Source organism: Camellia sinensis, unplaced genomic scaffold (assembly GCF_055761805.1).
Source record: "Camellia sinensis isolate YWXY unplaced genomic scaffold, ASM5576180v1 Unanchor1, whole genome shotgun sequence".
In the NCBI taxonomy this organism is placed as follows: domain Eukaryota; kingdom Viridiplantae; phylum Streptophyta; class Magnoliopsida; order Ericales; family Theaceae; genus Camellia; species Camellia sinensis.
The window spans coordinates 23,265,774-23,285,481 of record NW_028128987.1 but is presented as its reverse complement, the minus strand read 5'-3'; positions in this window follow the sequence as shown (position 1 = coordinate 23,285,481).

Below are 19,708 nucleotides of genomic sequence, written 5' to 3'. Positions count from 1 at the left end.
GCTTGCACACGTCGGCCTAGTATTACCTTCTTGGTTCGAGTTGCTGGAGCTGCCCACATTCGTCTTCTTCTTGGCGTTAAACGGAACTCGATGATTATCATAGCTCTGCCTCTTCTTCTGATTTTCTCCTGAGTTCTGATATCGGTTCAAGTTAGCCTCTGCCAGGATGGCCTTGTCCAACACTCCGGCGTAGGTCAGCATATTGAGCATATTAACTCGATCCTGAATTGGTCCACGCAGCCCACTTTCGAACTTCCTGGCCTTTCTGTATTCATCATCGACCATGTGTGGCGCATATCTCGCCAACTTGGTAAAAGCACGGTCATATTCTGCCACTGTCTTGTTGCCTTGTGTCAGGGTCTGGAACTTTATGGTCTTGCGATCTCGGACACTAAGGGGGAAATGCTTGTTGTAAAACAATTCCAAAAATCTGGCCCAAGTCAGACCTGGGTTGCTTTCTCGGGTCATCATCCACCATCTTCGTGCATCGTCGTCTAGTGTGAATGTTGCCAACGACACCTTCTGGGCGTCGGTACTGGGAAAGATCTCAAACAGCTTCTCCATTTCCAAGACCCACGCTTCGGCCTTCATCGGTTCAATACCCCCAGAGAACCTCGGTGGTTTCATCTTTTTGAACTCTCTGATCAAGGCTATGGTGCCATCTCCATATAAAGCTTGCTGTGGAGGCACTTGCGGCACTGGAGGAGGCGGAGGTGGAACTGCATGTCGGCCGTTTGTCTGCTGGGCCTGGGTAGAAGTGGTACTAGTGTCTTGTGGCCTAGGTTGTCTTAACTCACGGACCAAACCTTCGACCAATCTCTCTAATCTGTCCAATTTGTCTTCAGGATGATCTCGGCCAACCGGTGGTCTACCCCTTCTCATGATGCTAAGAGTATGCAAAACGTGACTTTAAAACAAAATAATCAAATAGACATGTATGCAAGTAACAAACAGTCAAGCCGAGATGATGCACACTTCGTCAAATAGCAAGCAACATGATGCAATCCTAACATCTTTCTAAGGAAAATCTTATGCTCTTTAGGACTCAAGGTGTGTGAATAACGTACTATGAGGAACTTGTGCTCTGATACCAATCTGTCACGACCCCATTCCGCTCCTAGTAGAATGGTGCCATGATGGCCAGTAATTCGAGAATTACCGAAGGCTAACTTTCTGAATTCACACACAATCAGAGTATACATATGGGGCTTACAAATGCAGAAGCAATAAATTTCAAGCTAAGTAGTTCATAAGAGCAGTGCGTAAGTTTAAATGGAATGGCATACATTTTTACGTAGCTTTAATACAACAATTGAAGTACAAAAATACATCTTGATCAAAAGGCTTCTCAGCCATCAAATACAAAATACAATGAAATACAACTAAGAAGTATAATCTTCAAGATGTGGCAAAAGTGCATAATCCAAAACAAGTAGCAAGTACATCTAGGCGTCACCGCCGTCCTGCTCATCACCTACATATATATAGAGAGGGGTGAGCTTGGATACTCAATGAATGGTACAAATAATAAAGGGGTTTACATTAATGATATCCGAAATCTTTATCAAATCAAAGCATAACACATCTAGTACAAAATCCAAGAGCGAATCAAGTTGGTCTAACAAATCTTTCAAGTCTCAACAATTAAAGTCTTTCGAGTTCCAAGGGATGACATTAACAAAAGTTGTGCTACAAATGCTTATAGTCCCTTAGCATGTACGGACTTTCAAGATTGTGCTACAAATGCTTATAGTCCCCTAGCACGTACGGACTTTTCAAGGTTGTGCTACAAATGCTTATAGTCCCCTAGCACGTACGGACTTTTCAAGGTTGTGCTACAAATGCTTATAGTCCCCTAGCATGTACGGACTTTTCAAGATTGTCATTCAAAACAAGGCTAATACTTGGTATACAAAATAGGGATCATCATTCATGCTTCACAAAATACTTTTCCAAAACAAGCAAGGCAAAACCTTATCAAAAATTAATAACATAACTTTATTAAAAATACTACTCACATAGCTTTTCAGACGTCGGGGTCAAGGCAAGTCCAAGTCCTACAAACATATGGCAAAGTCTGTTGAATGCACTTTCAAACAAATTCACATGCATACAGATGATCTCGGCATCTTTCAAAACCAAGCTAAGTCAAAACAAGACACTGTTTCTCATCTCGGGAAAACATGCTGGGCGACTACCAGGTCTAGACCGAGGTCCCACACCTCCTTGCTGAGGTGTTGCCTCGATGGCCACATTCAAGGAAATGAGGTCGGGAAAATCTGGGTTTCCCTCTCTTGAAGAACATGAACATGAAGAACATGAACATGAGGAAGATGAATGCAAGATCAAAATTCGCTATTACAAAATCTGAGATTTCATGCTATGAATTCAAATACATGGACCTGGGTACCCATATTCAAGGATCTTGCGAGAACAAACACAAAAACATGAATCTTAAGGCAAACTTTCGGATCAAACAAGACTTTTTCTTCAAAACACAAGAACACTATCTTCTCTTTCTAAAACCAAACTTTAAACCAATGCATTAACATGCAGAACAGGTTCGATCGTGCAATGCAGTTGGATGATCAATAAGAGTGACAAGAGTGAATCAAGAATCTAACCTCAATACACGAGTCTAACGGTTTGATCTCCAGAAATCAAGCTCAAAAGTCTACTCTCTCACTCTAAGACTTCTTCTTCTTCCTAGAGCCTCTCTCTCTACAAGGCAAAGATGTAATACAAAAATGTATATTTTTTGGGTCTGTCGGCTGACTTAACACTCAGCTGGGACACATGGCACTACTGGGTTGGTTCTCCTCAAAAAGGTGGCTGAGTGAAAAGACAAGACTATGACAAAGTGTGTTCAACAAGCAAGATGGCATGGACATTCTGGCGGGTAATGATCTCGACTAAGAACAAGACATCGGCAAGTAGGGAAACAATGATCTCGGCTAGGAAGGAAAACACTTGACTAAACCGTGCCACATCTTGGCCTAGATGTGCCACACCTTGGTCTAGGTCACACCACTCCAGGACAAGATCACTTAGGTGCAAAGGTGACATCTCGGCCCAGATAATACACATCTCGGCCTTGGTGATGAACACCTCAGCCTAGATAATGACATCTCGGCCAATATGTCAGGGCGAAGTTGGAGGTCAAACAAAGTGGTTCCAAGGAAGTTCTAGACTAAAGATGACCTCGGCTAAACTCACACCAAGCAGGGTACAAAACATGCAAGAAACTCTTAAGCAAATCAAATCAAGGTTTGCAAAATACAACATATCAAGACAAGATCATGTAATATATGCAAGCATGACTAGAGTAGAGTGAGGGTCGTTACGGTGTGTGTGCTTACACAATACCACAAATGCTGGGTAAGTCAAAAGCTTCCCATCCTTAAATGTAATTTCACCTTTGGATATTCATTATAATATTGTGGTACAATTTAGCTATGTAAACTTACCTGTCTCTAGGGTAGCTTTAAATGCACCCCAAAATTTTGGTTGGGCACCCCATTTTTTTTGAACACCCTGACCATAGTTTTGAATTTTGGCATTTTTTGGTTAAACGCCCCAAACACTTTAATTAATTTCAACATATCCACTTTTTTCGATCATTATTACTGGCAAGGCTTTCTTCCCCGTCACCTCCAAACGACCCCTGCCCCCTTGTAGGAACCCCATTTTGACTGGTCCTAAGACTTGAGAACCTCCTCCTAGTCACCCAATGATGAAAACAGAAACGCGTAACTTTGATAGTATTTTTTTTTCTTGAAATAGTTCAATGTTTTAGTTTTGTACCAAAGATTGTTATTATTTTAAAAAATGGAAAGAATGGGAGGACTTCTTCTGGTGCTTCAAGTTACTTAAACTTTTATTTTTAATATGGTATTTGTTTAAAAATGGAATGGAACAATCCATCATTCATAGGAAATTTCCAATCTGGATCATTTGTAGTGTATTGTTTGTAATACACCACCTCAAAATGACTTAATAAAAAATAAAAATAAAAAAAACTTTTTCCTCTCTTTTCACTCCCCCTACGCTTCTCCAAAACAACAAACGACGTCATTTTGAGGCATTACAATTATAGACAATACATTACAAAGGATCTGAATTCAAAAATCATAGGCCTAAAACACATTTGGCAACACAGATAATTGCCAAATTTTGCATGAAGTGCTATACTTCTACATTTTCTCAAGATTCAAACATTTGTAAGTTTTACTATATTAGGAATTAGGTATTGTTCTCTTCTACTTCATGTGGAATTGAACAATTGATCCATGACTTTTAGGTCTAATTTATAATTGTTGATGATAGATAGTTATCATATGTATATATATATATATATATATATCTATATCCATGAGTACCTTGCTAGATTTTGGCTATTTGTTGCTAAGAAAAATTTTGCATTTAGTTGACAAATATATATATCCCTTAAAATTTTCACTAACAAAAAAAATATTTTTTTAGTATTTTTTAAACATGTCAATTTCACTGTGACAGTGAAATTTCACTCAGAGAAATTTCTTATAGTTAAATTTCTCTAAATGAATTTTCACTGTCACAATGAAATTTCATTGTGCAATAGTAAAATAGAACTGTTTTGAACAAAAAATGATATAGAAAAAGAATATGATGAGAGAGAGAGAGAGAGAGAGAGAGAGAGAATATAAATCAAATTGTGCAACAAATTTCACTATTAGTCAACAACATATATACCTTATAAAAAAATACATAAATATTATATATATATTCTAAACATATATGTATATCAATGATGAATGATGATGGTTGTGAGCGATGAATCACGATTTAGATCTAAACCGGTGAAACACAAATTGGTGATGAATGTGCAAATGAAGTAGTGAAACTATATTGAGTGAGTATTTGGCGATTTTAGAGAGAGAAAGTGGTTAGAGAGAGATAGAGATATCAAGAGTGTCCTGGAGAAAGTTTAAAATTTTTAGGGTTATAAGGACATTTTTTACCATAGATGTTAAAATTTGTCTTTATCCTTCTAAAGTGTCAAACCCTAGAGAACCTTACTAGCAAATAATTATTCAATGTCCTAAAACTATAGCCATAACATGTGTACGTGAAGCAAATATTCTCTTGCTTCCTTGCTCCTCGTTGTCCAAGCTCTTTGTTACTCTGAATGACGTCGTTCAACCTGAGAACACAACAACGATGAGCTACCCGACGGGTGGTTGCCGGAAAACCCCTCCGACGGTCAAGTTAGCCACAGAGAGAAAGAGAGAGAGGGAGAAAAGAGGGAGAGGGGACAAAGTAGTAGGTGAGCTCTGATAAGAAGATATTCCAGACCTGTGTATGGTGGCACAACATTGTTTATATAGTTTCTGCGCACACTTCTACATCCATTCCCCTCTGGACGTGTGAACCTACTCTCCTCTTACGTTCTCCCACGTGTCAACGCTAATACAACTAAACACCAAATGACGAAATCGCTAAACGGTATTGATGCATACAGACAGCGGAATCTTCTTTTTGCAATCCCATCACGCTGCGTAGTACTTCTCACTAAGCTATGTTTAGTGCGGTGCCACGCCATCACCTTATGACCGTGCTACTTGTCCGGTCTCATCAGTAATTCTTGATCGTGGACTCAACCAAGCTCCACAGTCACAACCGAGCTCCTGTTCGATCGTATCTGGTCTTCTGAGAACAAACTCCATCCGACTCACACGATGCATATTTTCAAGTCGCATTAGTACCTCAAACTCACTTCACAGGACCAGACTGATATCCCGTCCCAACACGTGCCACGCGCCTGACCTGGCTTAAAACTCACTCGATCGTGTGGGTTGTTTCTTTTGAGCACGAACTCGACTGGATTACGTCTCCAGTCCTGCATGCTCCCGATATTTGACCGAGTAAAGACCCAAACTCCAGCCCAAATTGGCTCGGTCCATTATCAAGTCATAAATTTCCCTCTCAATTGCCCTTTAATTCTGGTTGCGCTAGTGCGACCGAGATTACATTCTCCAGCATAACTCCTTTTTTCGTCCAGCTGTCATGTGCTCGGTCAATCACCTCAATAGCCGCGCTTCCAAACCTATCACGACCCCAAACCGCCCCTAGTAGTTTGGTGCCGTGATGGCCAGTAATCCGGGATTACCGAAGGCCAACTTTCAAAATTCACACACAATAGAGTATAAATATATGGGGCTCACAAGTACGGAAGCGATACATACGAATCAGATTAGTCCATAAGAGCTGTGCATAAGTCAAATGAAATAACAACCATCTCCATATGGGTTACAACTTAATTACAAATGAAGCAAAGTACAAATTACATCTCACATTTTAACAAAGGGTTTGACAAGCCGACACAAACAAAATGCACGAACTACAGACCAAGGAACATAGTCTGCCAGATTGCCGACATCCTCGTTGCCGACATGACATACATACAAAACACACATCTTGATCAAAAGGCTTCTCAAGCCGACGTGCACGAAATACAAATATTACAAGTCGAGAAGCATAATTTTCAAGACTGCCGACATAATTACAAGTCAAGCCGGCATGACAAAAACCCAAAACAAGCTTGCGAATCACATCTAGGCGTCATCTCCTTCCTGCTCATCACCTACATATATATAGAGAGGGTGAGCTTGGATACTCAGTGAATGGTATAAATAATAAAAGGATTTGCATGAATAAAAGCCGAAGTCCTTTCAAAATAATACAAGTCAAAACTTTATGTAACAAGGGATGGACCTCGTCCATCTAACAAATCTTCAAAGCTTCAAGGGATGCTTATTACCACCAATATATTACATATGATAACATCCCGGCAAACATATCCACGCGCTAAACCGTCAGTGGCAAAACAAGACAAGGCAAGGGAGATATCTCAAACAAGGGTGCTACGAAAGTTTAGAGTCCTCTAGCACAAGGGACCTATGTTACAAAGGCCCGTAGCCCTTTAACACGAGAGTACTGCGAAAGTTTAGAGTCCTCCAGCACAAGGGACTTTCAAGACAAGATGTGCTGTGAAAGTTTAGAGTCCTCCAGCACAAGGGACTTTCAAAATGAGATATGCTGCGAAAGTTTTGAGTCCTCCAGCACAAGGGACTTTCAAGACAAGATGTGCTGCGAAAGTTTAGAGTCCTCCAGCACAAGGGACTTTCAAAACGAGATGTGCAGTTGCATTATAGTCCCCTGGCACTAAGGACGTTCCGAGAAGATCATCAAAACAAGATAATGCTTGATATACAAAATAGGGACAATTATTCATGCTTAACAAATACTTTCAAAACAAAGCAAAGCAAAGTCTTTATCAAAACATATAACATAGCTTTATTAAAAATACCACTCACATTAGTTCGTCAAATGTCGGGGTCAAGGCAAGTCCCAGTCCTACAAACACATGGCAAAGTCTATTGAATGCATTACTCAAACAAGTCTAGCATGTATGCAAATGATCTCGGCATTCCTCAGAAACTAAGTCAAATCAAATCAAAACACCATTTCTTATTTCTGAAAAATAGGCTGGGCAACTACCAGGTCTAGGCCGAGGTCCCACACCTCCTTGCCGAGGTGTGGCCTCGACGGCCACATTCAAAAGCGAAGTCGGGAAAATCTGGGTTTCCCTCTTGATAAACATGAAGAACATGAGCATGAGGAACATGAAGAACATGAACATGAGGAAGATGAATGCAAAGATCAAAACTTGCTATTACGAAAGCTGAGATTTCATGCTATGAATTCGAAAACATGGACCTGGGTACCCCATACTCAAGGATCTTATCAAAACAAACACAAAAACATGAGCCTTAATGCAAACTTTCGGATCAAACGAGGCTTTTCTTCAAGGACACATGAAAACCATTTTCTCTTTCTAAAACCAACTTTAAATCAATGCATGACGTGCCGAACAGGTTTGATCGTGAAATGCAGCTAGATGATCAATAAGAACAACAAGAGTAGGTTAAGTTTCTAACCTCAAAACTCGAATCTAACGGTCCAAGCTCCAACGATCAAGCTTGGGAGTTCACTCTCTCTTGCTCAAACTGCTTCTTCTTCTTCCTAGAGTTTCTCTCTCAAAAGGCAAGATTTGATACAAAATGATATGTTTCTCCCGACAGTCACTGACTTACTCCCTCTGCTGGGACACGTGGCACCGGCTGGTTGGCTTTACTCGAAAAAGTGACTGACTGATTAGACAAGACCATGACAAAGTGTATTCAACAAGCTAAACAGCAAGAGCACTCTAGCAAGTAACGACGTCGGCTAACAACAAGACTCCGGCAGCAAGTGGCAGGGACAACGGCTTGGAAGGACAACACTTGACTAAGCTTTGCCACACCTTGGCCTAGATGTGCCATACCTTAGTCTAGGTCATACCATTCCAGGAACAAAATCGCTAGTGCAAGGGTCAAGGATTTAGAACGCCTAGATAATAACATCTCAGCCTAGATGATGCACATCTCGGCCTAGGCGACGCGCACCTCAGCCTAGATGGTGACATCTCGGCCAATATGCCAGGGTGGAGATGGAGGTCAACCGAAGGAATTCCACGACAGTTCTAAGTGGAAAAGGTTTCGAAGGTGCCTAGGCTTAAGATGACCTCGGCAACCCACCAGGCAAGAACAAAGCATGCTAGCAACATTCGAGCAAAACAAGACAAGATTTGCAATTGCACATACCAAAACAAGATCATTCATAAATGTATGCAAGTATGACTAAGTTGAAATGAGGGTTGTTACATCCTACCCCCCTTAAAGAAGTTTGGTCCCCAAACTTGAGTTGTCTTGTTCCAAAAACAATTATGGATGTCGGACTTTCATTTCCTCTTCCATTTCCCATGTAGCATCCTCACCGTAATGCTCCTTCCATTCAACTTTCACCATCGGTATCGACTTACTTCTCAACTGTTTCAGCTGCCTATCGACAATCCGTATCGGTTTCTTTTCGTAGCCTAAATCTTCATTGATTACAATTCCGAAATAGTCGATCACATGTAGGGGATCTTGAATATACTTCCTCAACATCGAAACATGAAATACATTATGGACTTGGCTCAATCCTGGCGGCAAAGCAAGTCTGTAGGAAGCGAGGTTAACCTTCTCAAGAATTTTAAAAGGCCCGATGTAACGGGGTGTTAACTTACCCTTCTTCCCAAATCTTGTAACTCCTTTCATCGGCGAAATCTTTAGGAACACGTGGTCCCCGACTTCAAATTCCAACTCTCTTCTTCTCTGGTCGGCATAACTCTTCTGTCGACTCTGTGCGGTTTTGATTCTTTGCTGAATGAGCTTAATCTTCTCGGTTGTTACTTGAATTAACTCGGGACCAAGCAGAGCTTTGTCTCCTACCTCGGTCCGACATACCGGCGACCTGCACTTTCTTCCATACAATGCTTCATACAGCGCCATGCCAATGCTAGCTTGATAACTGTTGTTGTAGGTAAATTCCACCAAAGGCAAATGTACTCCCCAACTTCCTTGGAGGTCCAATACACATAGTCTAAGCATATCTTCAAGTGTCTGAATCGTCCTCTCTGTCTTCCCATCAGTCTGGGGATGAAAAGTTGTGCTAAACCTTAACTCGGCTCCAAATGCTCTTTGTAGGCTCTGCCAAAATCTGGAAACCAACTTCGGATCTCGGTCTGACACAATTGACATCGGCACTCCATGAAGTCTAACAATCTCATTCACATATAACAAAGCAAGTTTATCGGCGTTGAAGGTGGTCTTGACAGGCAAGAAGTGTGCTGACTTAGTTAGTCTATCCACAATAACCCAAATCGAATCCATACCCCTTTGTGTCTTCGGCAAACCAACCACAAAGTCCATGGAGATGTGCTCCCATTTCCACTCAGGAATCGGTAAAGGTTGAAGAAGTCCTGCTGGCCTTTGATGTTCTGCCTTCACTTGTTGACAATACAAACACTGCGACACGAATTTGGCTATTTCTCATTTCATATTCGGCCACCAAAACGTCTGTTTCACATCCTGATAAATCTTGGTGTTCCCTGGGTGAACAGCAAACTTGGAACCATGAGCTTCCCACAAAATTTTTCTTTTCAACTCTGGGATGTCGGCCACACACAATCTTCCTTCAAAGTTGAGCACTTGATTTTCTATGGTATACCCTGATCTCGGCTTTGTGACAATCCCATTGGCTACCTTCTTGAAGAATTCATCCTCCATTTGTCTTGTCTTTACTTCCTCAACAATAGTCGGCTCCACTGAGATCGTGGTTAGACATGCCAAATTTCCAACCACCTTTCTGCTCAAAGCGTCGGCTACGGTGTTAGCTTTACCTGGATGATATTGAATCTGTATATCGTAGTCTTTCAACAACTCAAGCCATCTTCTCTGCCTCATATTTAATTCCTTTTGAGTGAACAAGTACTTTAAGCTCTTATGATCCGTAAAAACCTGACAAGAAGCTCCATGCAAGTAGTGGTGCCAAATCTTCAAAGCAAATACCATGGCTGCTAATTCTAAATCATGGGTGGGGTAGTTCTTTTCATGTGGCTTCAACTGACGAGATGTATATGCTATAACCCTACCTTTTTGCATTAATACACAACCCAGACCCTTATGCGAAGCATCACTGTAAACATGAAACCCTTCATTTCCTGATGGTAGTACGAGAATTGGTGCTGCGACTAACCTCGTCTTCAATTCCTGGAAGGCTGCTTCTCTATCCTTAGTCCATTTGTAAGCCACTCCCTTCTTAGTCAGTTGTGTCAATGGAATTGCAATCCTTGAGAAATCCTTTACGAACTTTCTGTAATAACCAGCCAATCCCAGAAAGCTACGAACCTCGGACACATTAACTGGCCTCGGCCAATTCAAAACGGCTTCAATTTTACTAGGATCGACCGAAATACCCTCTTCATCAATTACATGACCCAAAAATGAAATAGTGGAAAGCCAAAACTCACACTTGTTAAATTTAGCATACAATTTTCGATCCTTCAAGGTCTGTAAAGTAAGTCTCAAATGCTCCTCGTTTTCGGCTTTACTCTTAGAGTAGATCAATATATCATCGATGAAGACAACCACAAACTCATCTAGATATGGCTTAAAGACTCTATTCATCAAATCCATAAATGCTGCAGGGGCATTGGTCACTCCAAAAGGCATTACTAAAAACTCGTAGTGGCCATACCTCGTCCGAAAAGCGGTCTTCTCAACATCCTCGGCTTTGACTTTAAGCTGATGGTAGCCTGACCTAAGGTCAATTTTGGAAAAGACTCGTGCTCTTTGCAACTGATCAAACAAATCGTCTATCCTCGTCGTCGGGTACTTATTCTTGATGGTTACCTTATTCAGTTCTCGGTAATCAATACAAAGACGAAGTGTTCCATCCTTCTTCTTAACAAACAAGACGGGTACTCCCCAGGGTGAAGTGCTCGGCCTAATAAAACTCTTATCTAGCAACTCTTGTAATTGAAGTTTCAATTCCTTAAGCTCAGCGGGGGCCATCCTATAGGGTGCTTTAGAGATGGGCTGGGTTCCCGATATGATGTCAACAGTAAACTCTACCTCTCTATCAACTAAGTGTCCAGACAAATCATTTGGAAAAACGTCGGGGAATTCATTAACAACTGGGACGTCGTCTAATTCAACACTTCCATTCAAATTACTTATTATGCTACACAGGTAACCTTGACACCCTTTTTGGATCAACCTATAGGCTTTCATGGATGAAATTAAGTAAGGTGGGGATACTACCTCTTTATCCTGAAATGTGACCTCGGCTAGGTTTGGGGGTTTCAACGTGACACTCTTAGAAACACAATTTATGGATGCGTGATTTGCTACTAACCAATCCATTCCCAATATGACATCAAAATGAGTTATGTCCAATGGCATTAAATCAGCTAACAATTCAACATTCCCAATCATAATAACACATGCTCGATAGACGGATGCAACATTCATAGATCTCCCAGATGGAGTAGATACAGATAATACATAATCAAGGGGTTCTAGTTTCCTATTAATCTTCTCGGCAAACTTAGCAGAAATGAATGAATGTGTAGAACCCGAATCAATCAATACATATGCATTTTGAGAGCAAATTGGAAGTATACTTGACACCACTGTCTCAGCATTCTGAGTGTCTCCTGGCACCAGTGCAAAAACTCTGCCTTGCCTCATTGGTCCTTTCCCAGCGTTACCCTTCTGTACGGAACCCGAGGTATTCTCATCCTTCTTACCTTCATCATCCCTTGTCTTTGGACAGTCCCTCACAAAATGACCTATTTCACCACATTCGTAACAAGCTCCAGACGCCCGATGACAGACTCCGAAATGTGGCTTCCCACAACTGGAACACGTCGGCTTAGTACCACTTTCTTGTCTTGGGTTGCTCGAACTGCTAACATTCGCTTTCTTCTTGGTACCAAACTGTGCTCGGCGATTGTCATAATTCTGTCTCTTCCTCTGGCTCTCTCTCGAACTTTGGTATCTGTTCAAGTTAGCTTCGGCCAGAATGGCTTTGTCTAATACTCCGGCGTAAGTCGGCATGTTAAGCATGTTAACTCGGTCTTGTATCAGTCCACGCAGCCCACTTTCAAACTTCCTAGCCTTCATGTATTCATCATTGACCATGTGGGGTGCATACCTCGCCAACTCGGTAAAGGCACGGTCATATTCAGCTACTGTTCTACTGCCTTGCGTCAACGTCTGAAACTCGGTAGCCTTGCGATTTCGAACACTTAAGGGAAAATGCTTGGTGTAAAATAATTCCAAAAATCGGGTCCAGGTCAAGTCTGGATTGCTTTCCCGAATCATCATCCACCATCTGCGGGCGTCGTCATCTAGTGTAAAAGCTGCTAATGTCACCTTCTGGGTGTCGGTGCTGGGAAAGATCTCGAACAGCTTCTCCATTTCCAAAACCCATGCTTCGGCTTTCATCGGCTTTATATCCCCTTGGAATCTTGGTGGCTTCATTTTCTTGAACTCCCTGATCAAAGCTATCGTGCCGTCTCCATATAAAGCTGGCTGTGGGGGCACTTGTGGTACTGGAGGAGGTGGAGGTGGAGGCGGAACTGCATTTCGGCTGTTTGTCTGCTCGGCCTGAGTCAAAGTAGCACTAGCGTACTGCTATTTGGTCTGCCTTACTCGTGGGCCAAACCTTCAACTAACCTCTCCAGTCTGTCTAATCTGTCCTCGGACTGATCTCGGCCAATTGGAGGTCTACCTCTCCTCATGATGCTATGAGTATGCAAAGTGCGACTTTAAAACAAAATAAACAAATAAACACGCAGGCAAGTAACAATTAAGCATATCGAGATGATGCACACCTTGTCCACATAGCAAGCAATATGATGCAACCATAACATCCTTCTAAGGGGAAATTCTATGCTCTTAAGGACTCAAAGTGTGTGAATAACGTATACTAAGGAACTTGTGCTCTGATACCATTCTGTCACGACTCCAAACCGCCCCTAGTAGTTTGGTGCCGTGATGGCCAGTAATCCGGGATTACCGAAGGCCAACTTTCAAAATTCACACACAATAGAGTATAAATATATGGGGCTCACAAGTACGGAAGCGATACATACGAATCAGATTAGTCCATAAGAGCTGTGCATAAGTCAAATGAAATAACAACCATCTCCATATGGGTTACAACTTAATTACAAATGAAGCAAAGTACAAATTACATCTCACATTTTAACAAAGGGTTTGACAAGCCGACACAAACAAAATGCACGAACTACAGACCAAGGAACATAGTCTGCCAGATTGCCGACATCCTCGTTGCCGACATGACATACATACAAAACACACATCTTGATCAAAAGGCTTCTCAAGCCGACGTGCACGAAATACAAATATTACAAGTCGAGAAGCATAATTTTCAAGACTGCCGACATAATTACAAGTCAAGCCGGCATGACAAAAACCCAAAACAAGCTTGCGAATCACATCTAGGCGTCATCTCCTTCCTGCTCATCACCTACATATATATAGAGAGGGTGAGCTTGGATACTCAGTGAATGGTATAAATAATAAAAGGATTTGCATGAATAAAAGCCGAAGTCCTTTCAAAATAATACAAGTCAAAACTTTATGTAACAAGGGATGGACCTCGTCCATCTAACAAATCTTCAAAGCTTCAAGGGATGCTTATTACCACCAATATATTACATATGATAACATCCCGGCAAACATATCCACGCGCTAAACCGTCAGTGGCAAAACAAGACAAGGCAAGGGAGATATCTCAAACAAGGGTGCTACGAAAGTTTAGAGTCCTCTAGCACAAGGGACCTATGTTACAAAGGCCCGTAGCCCTTTAACACGAGAGTACTGCGAAAGTTTAGAGTCCTCCAGCACAAGGGACTTTCAAGACAAGATGTGCTGTGAAAGTTTAGAGTCCTCCAGCACAAGGGACTTTCAAAATGAGATATGCTGCGAAAGTTTTGAGTCCTCCAGCACAAGGGACTTTCAAGACAAGATGTGCTGCGAAAGTTTAGAGTCCTCCAGCACAAGGGACTTTCAAAACGAGATGTGCAGTTGCATTATAGTCCCCTGGCACTAAGGACGTTCCGAGAAGATCATCAAAACAAGATAATGCTTGATATACAAAATAGGGACAATTATTCATGCTTAACAAATACTTTCAAAACAAAGCAAAGCAAAGTCTTTATCAAAACATATAACATAGCTTTATTAAAAATACCACTCACATTAGTTCGTCAAACGTCGAGGTCAAGGCAAGTCCCAGTCCTACAAACACATGGCAAAGTCTATTGAATGCACTACTCAAACAAGTCTAGCATGCATGCAAATGACCTCGGCATTCCTCAGAAACTAAGTCAAATCAAATCAAAACACCGTTTCTTATTTCCAAAAAACAGGCTGGGCAACTACCAGGTCTAGGCCGAGGTCCCACACCTCCTTGCCGAGGTGTGGCCCCGACGGCCACATTCAAAAGCGAAGTCGGAAAAATCTGGGTTTCCCTCTTGATAAACATGAAGAACATGAGCATGAGGAACATGAAGAGCATGAACATGAGAAAGATGAACGCAAAGATCAAAACTTGCTATTACGAAAGCTGAGATTTCATGCTATGAATTCGAAAATATGGACCTGGGTACCCCATACTCAAGGATCTTATCAAAATAAACACAAAAACATGAGCCTTAATGCAAACTTTCGGATCAAACGAGGCTTTTCTTCAAGGACACATGAAAACCATTTTCTCTTTCTAAAACCAACTTTAAATCAATGCATGACGTGCCGAACAGGTTTGATCGTGCAATGTAGCTAGATGATCAATAAGAACAACAAGAGTAAGTTAAGTTTCTAACCTCAAAACTCGAATCTAACGGTCCAAGCTCCAACGATCAAGCTTGGGAGTTCACTCTCTCTTGCTCAAACTTCTTCTTCTTCTTCCTAGAGTTTCTCTCTCAAAAGTCAAGATTTGATACAAAATGATATGTTTCTGCCGACAGTCACTGACTTACTCCCTCTGCTGGGACACGTGGCACCGGCTGGTTGACTCTACCCGAAAAGGTGACTGACTGATTAGACAAGACCATGACAAAGTGTATTCAACAAGCTAAACAGCAAGAGCACTTCGGCAAGTAACGACGTCGGCTAACAACAAGACTCCGGCAGCAAGTGGCAAGGACAACGGCTTGGAAGGACAACACTTGACTAAGCTGTGCCACACCTTGGCCTAGATGTGCCACACCTCAGTCTAGGTCATACCATTCCAGGAACAAAATTGCTAGTGCAAGGGTCAAGGATTTAGAACGCCTAGATAATTACATCTCGGCCTAGATGATGCACATCTCGGCCTAGGCGACGCGTACCTCGACCTAGATGGTGACATCTCGGCCAATATGCCAGGGTGGAGATGGAGGTCAACTGAAGGGATTCCACGACAGTTCTAAGTGGAAAAGGTTTCGAAGGTGCCTTGGCTTAAGATGACCTCGGTAACCCACCAGGCAAGAACAAAGCATGCTAGCAACATTCGAGCAAAACAAGACAAGATTTTCAATTGCACATACCAAAACAAGATCATTCATAAATGTATGCAAGTATGACTAAGTTGAAATGAGGGTTGTTACAAAACCAGTGCGCAAGCTCCAACCATGCTATTCTTTATGCTCAGTCTTACTGCTTGATCGGATGGCAGTTTGGCTTTTCGACTTGTCTTTTCAAGACTGACATCGGTCTCATCATAGATGCTTTTCACTCACTGATTGGCTCCGTTACGCCTATCCAACTGCCCCACGCCGTCCCTCTGAATTCAAACTTTGGCACCTATATCCATTCTCACTCATACATTGTAGGCCTCTTTACATCCCAACTCTTACTATTCATCTTCTTCCTTATAGACGATCCAGAGCTACAGTTTGTCTTCTTTCCCTAGTTCTCTGCATCTCTTGTCTATATCGAAGCATTTCTTTGGTGGATTTGGCTCTGTCGTTGCCGTGGGGAAGCATCCCTCTACCTGGAACTTCGATTCACGCCCCAACCCGTTAGTTCTTCGTATTACCTCTATTTTTCTTAATTGTTCTTCATGTTCTTGAGCTTGTTGTGTTACTTTCCTTCAAAATGGCATGATAATATCACGAAACATAAAGAAACTAGGGTAAGTTTAGACGAATTAGGGCTTTGTCTAACCATCTGCGCTGGGAAACCCTCGCACTCCTCATTTTCAGCCACTGTTCATCGCCTTCTAAGATGAATAGGGGCAAATCTGGTACAGACTGGGCTAATAGTACTATGTTGATATGAAAATGTAAGTAAATCAGGCAAATTCATTGTTTGTGAAACTAGAGTAGAAAACCGAGATCCAAGACGCACAAGGTCATGTGACCGGGCTAATATCTGGCCTGCTTTTCGACCGAGTTAGATTCCGCCAAAGCAATTTTCGACCGTGCTGCCACTTATACTTGATTTTTAACTGCAGACTCCTAGAGGGCCAGGCATACCAACACCAGGGCTCTCAAAGACCGAGCAGCCACCATGCACAGCTTAGTCAACCTAAATTTTGTCGAGCTGAATAAGCTGGTTCTTAACTGCTTCCTTGTAAACACGCCGGGCACCCTGGAGGTGTTCCGCAAGGAGTATGGCGTCCCTACTGACGTACACTTGGAGCTCGGTAAAGAGGGCATAAATCCATGAGGCAGGTTAGAGTCCTGCTCCTTTATCGTGTTAAGCATAGTCGAGGGAGGGTTGCACTTCCCGGTGTAGCCCTTAATGTGTGAATTCTTAAGACGTATCGGACTGGCTCCTACACAAGTATCTACCAACACTTATAGGATCATAAACGGAGTGGCCAAGCTAAATAATCGGCTAGGGTTGCAGTTAGGATTAGTTGACATCCTTCGTCAATACATGCTGGGCCGGACGAAGGACGACTACAGTTATTACTTAAAAATAAGACCGAGTAGGGAACGATTAGTGACTGGGACGCCGAACAAAGACATGCATGACGATGATTTTTTCTGGGTGACCGGCAATTACGAAATGGCCGATGTGTCCGGTTGGTACATTAGCAAGGACTTCAGTTCTTCTTGTACGCTAAGCTTTCTAATAACTTATTTTTGTTATTATTAATTGTGTCGAGCTAATTGTCTTCCTTTTGCAGCTATCAAAGAGTTACAAGCCAATTACCTCTATCCGAACGACGAGGCGATCAGGGACGTGCTAAGGTATCGACACTGAGATTACTACGAGCTCCTCGGGTACGTACCGAGCTACCGTTACTCAGCTCCCCGCAAGAACAAGGTTACCGATTTTCTCCGGGCTCCCTTTCCTCCGCCTGACCCAACTCTGCTAGATGTGCCCCTAATGTGATTGACCGAGGAGGAAGAGATTGCAAAAAGGAGCTGTGTTAAGAACCTAATCACCGACATTTCTACCGAGCTGTCAAGTGACCCACCTCCTGCACCAACCGTTGGCCAGAGCTCGGGGACTGTGATCACCTTGCTTCTACGGCTACACAACATGTTGAGCAACGCCAGGTTGGTAATCCGTTGAGCTAGCAACTGAGCTCAATACTGAGCACGTAGCGACCGAAGTCGAATCGGTTCCTGCTTGGCAGCAGAGGTTGAAATCCCAGAGAGGCCCTATCCCGACCAATCCTTCTGTGAAGGAGGACAAGGAACATCTCCTTGCCTTTGATCTTTTCAAATCTCTGCTTCTGCTGGAAGACATGATAGGCACTGAGCACGTTCCAGACACCTGGCTTGTCAAGTCCGCGGTGAAATCAATGACGAGGGTAAAAGCTTCGAATTTTAAAATCTTTCCAACTGTCTGCTTGGTTTGTTGCTTACTCGGTCTAACCTTCTTCTGGTTTCTTACAGTCTATTCAGAAAACCCACCTTGTCATGGACCGCATTGTCAGCTTGCGGCAAAAAGTAACCGAGCTGAACGCTGCTGGGAAGAATGTCTCAGCTGAGTTGGGCCGAGCTAAGGCTTCGATTGAAATCATAAATACTGATAATGTGAGGCCACTTGGTCAGCTCAGAAGAGCCAAGCAAGAGAGAGATGCCCTGAAAATCGAGCTCGATGAGGTGAAAATGGCAAAGGACAAGGCGGTGGATGAGGCCAACAACCTCGATTTCAAAGAGGCCGATGAGAGCTACACAAAGCAAGTCGAAGCCACTAAGGACATCTTCTTCAAGTCCGGTTAAAAGGCAGCTTACAAGAAGCTCGGTCAAGGACCCGAGACTGAGAAGTTCACCTCTCCCCCCCCCGCCATCCTACTAGGTTACATTATGCCTAATGCCAACAACGTTTTCAATTCTTTGCAAGAGGAGGCCGAGGCTGAGGCCGAGGTCGAGGAAGAGGGTGGTTAAGACAAAACTGGCCATAGGGAGCGCGGCGATGCAACCGCTGTAGTTGACTTGGAGACCACCGCCGGAGGCAGGGACGAATTTGCCGACCTTTCTCCTCTAGTCTAGTCTTTTTATTTTCTGTCTTTCTGGGTTGAACTTTTGTAACCGGGCTATTAGCCCCAACTTTTGTACTTTGCAACCTTAATCAATGAAATTTTTTTACAACTTTAGTCTCTTGCAATTACATTGTATTCCTTCTTTATGACCGTGCAATATTCTTGAACAATGCATCTATTCATTTTACCGGACAGAGATCTCGGCCATAAATCATAAGTGGAACAAGAAATCTCCTTTTTTGCTGGGCAAAACACCTCGACTTAAACTTGGAGTCGAACTGGTCATCAACTCCTTTAGCTGGGCAAAACACTTCGGCTAAGAATTTGAAGTTGAACAAGTCATCAACTTTTTCAGCCGGATAAAACATCTCGGCTATACACTTGAAGTTGGTCATCAACTCCTTCAGCCAAGCAAAACATCTCAGCTAAGACTTGGAATTGATCAAGGCATCAACCCCTTTAGCCGGGCAAAACACCTCGGCTAAAGATTTGGAGTTGAACAAGTCATCAACTCTTTTGGCTGGACAAGACATCTCGACTTAACACTGGAGTTGAACAAGTGATCAACCTCTTTAGCCGGGCAAAACACCTCGGCTAAAGATTTGGAGTTGAACAAGTCATCAAATCTTTTGGTCGGACAAGACATCTCCGCTTAACGCTAGAAATGAACAAATCATCAATCCTTTTAGTCGGGTAAAACACCTCGACTAAGAGATTTGAAGTTGAACAAGTCATCAACTCTTTTGGCCAGACAAGACATATCGGCTTGACACTGGAGTTGAACAAG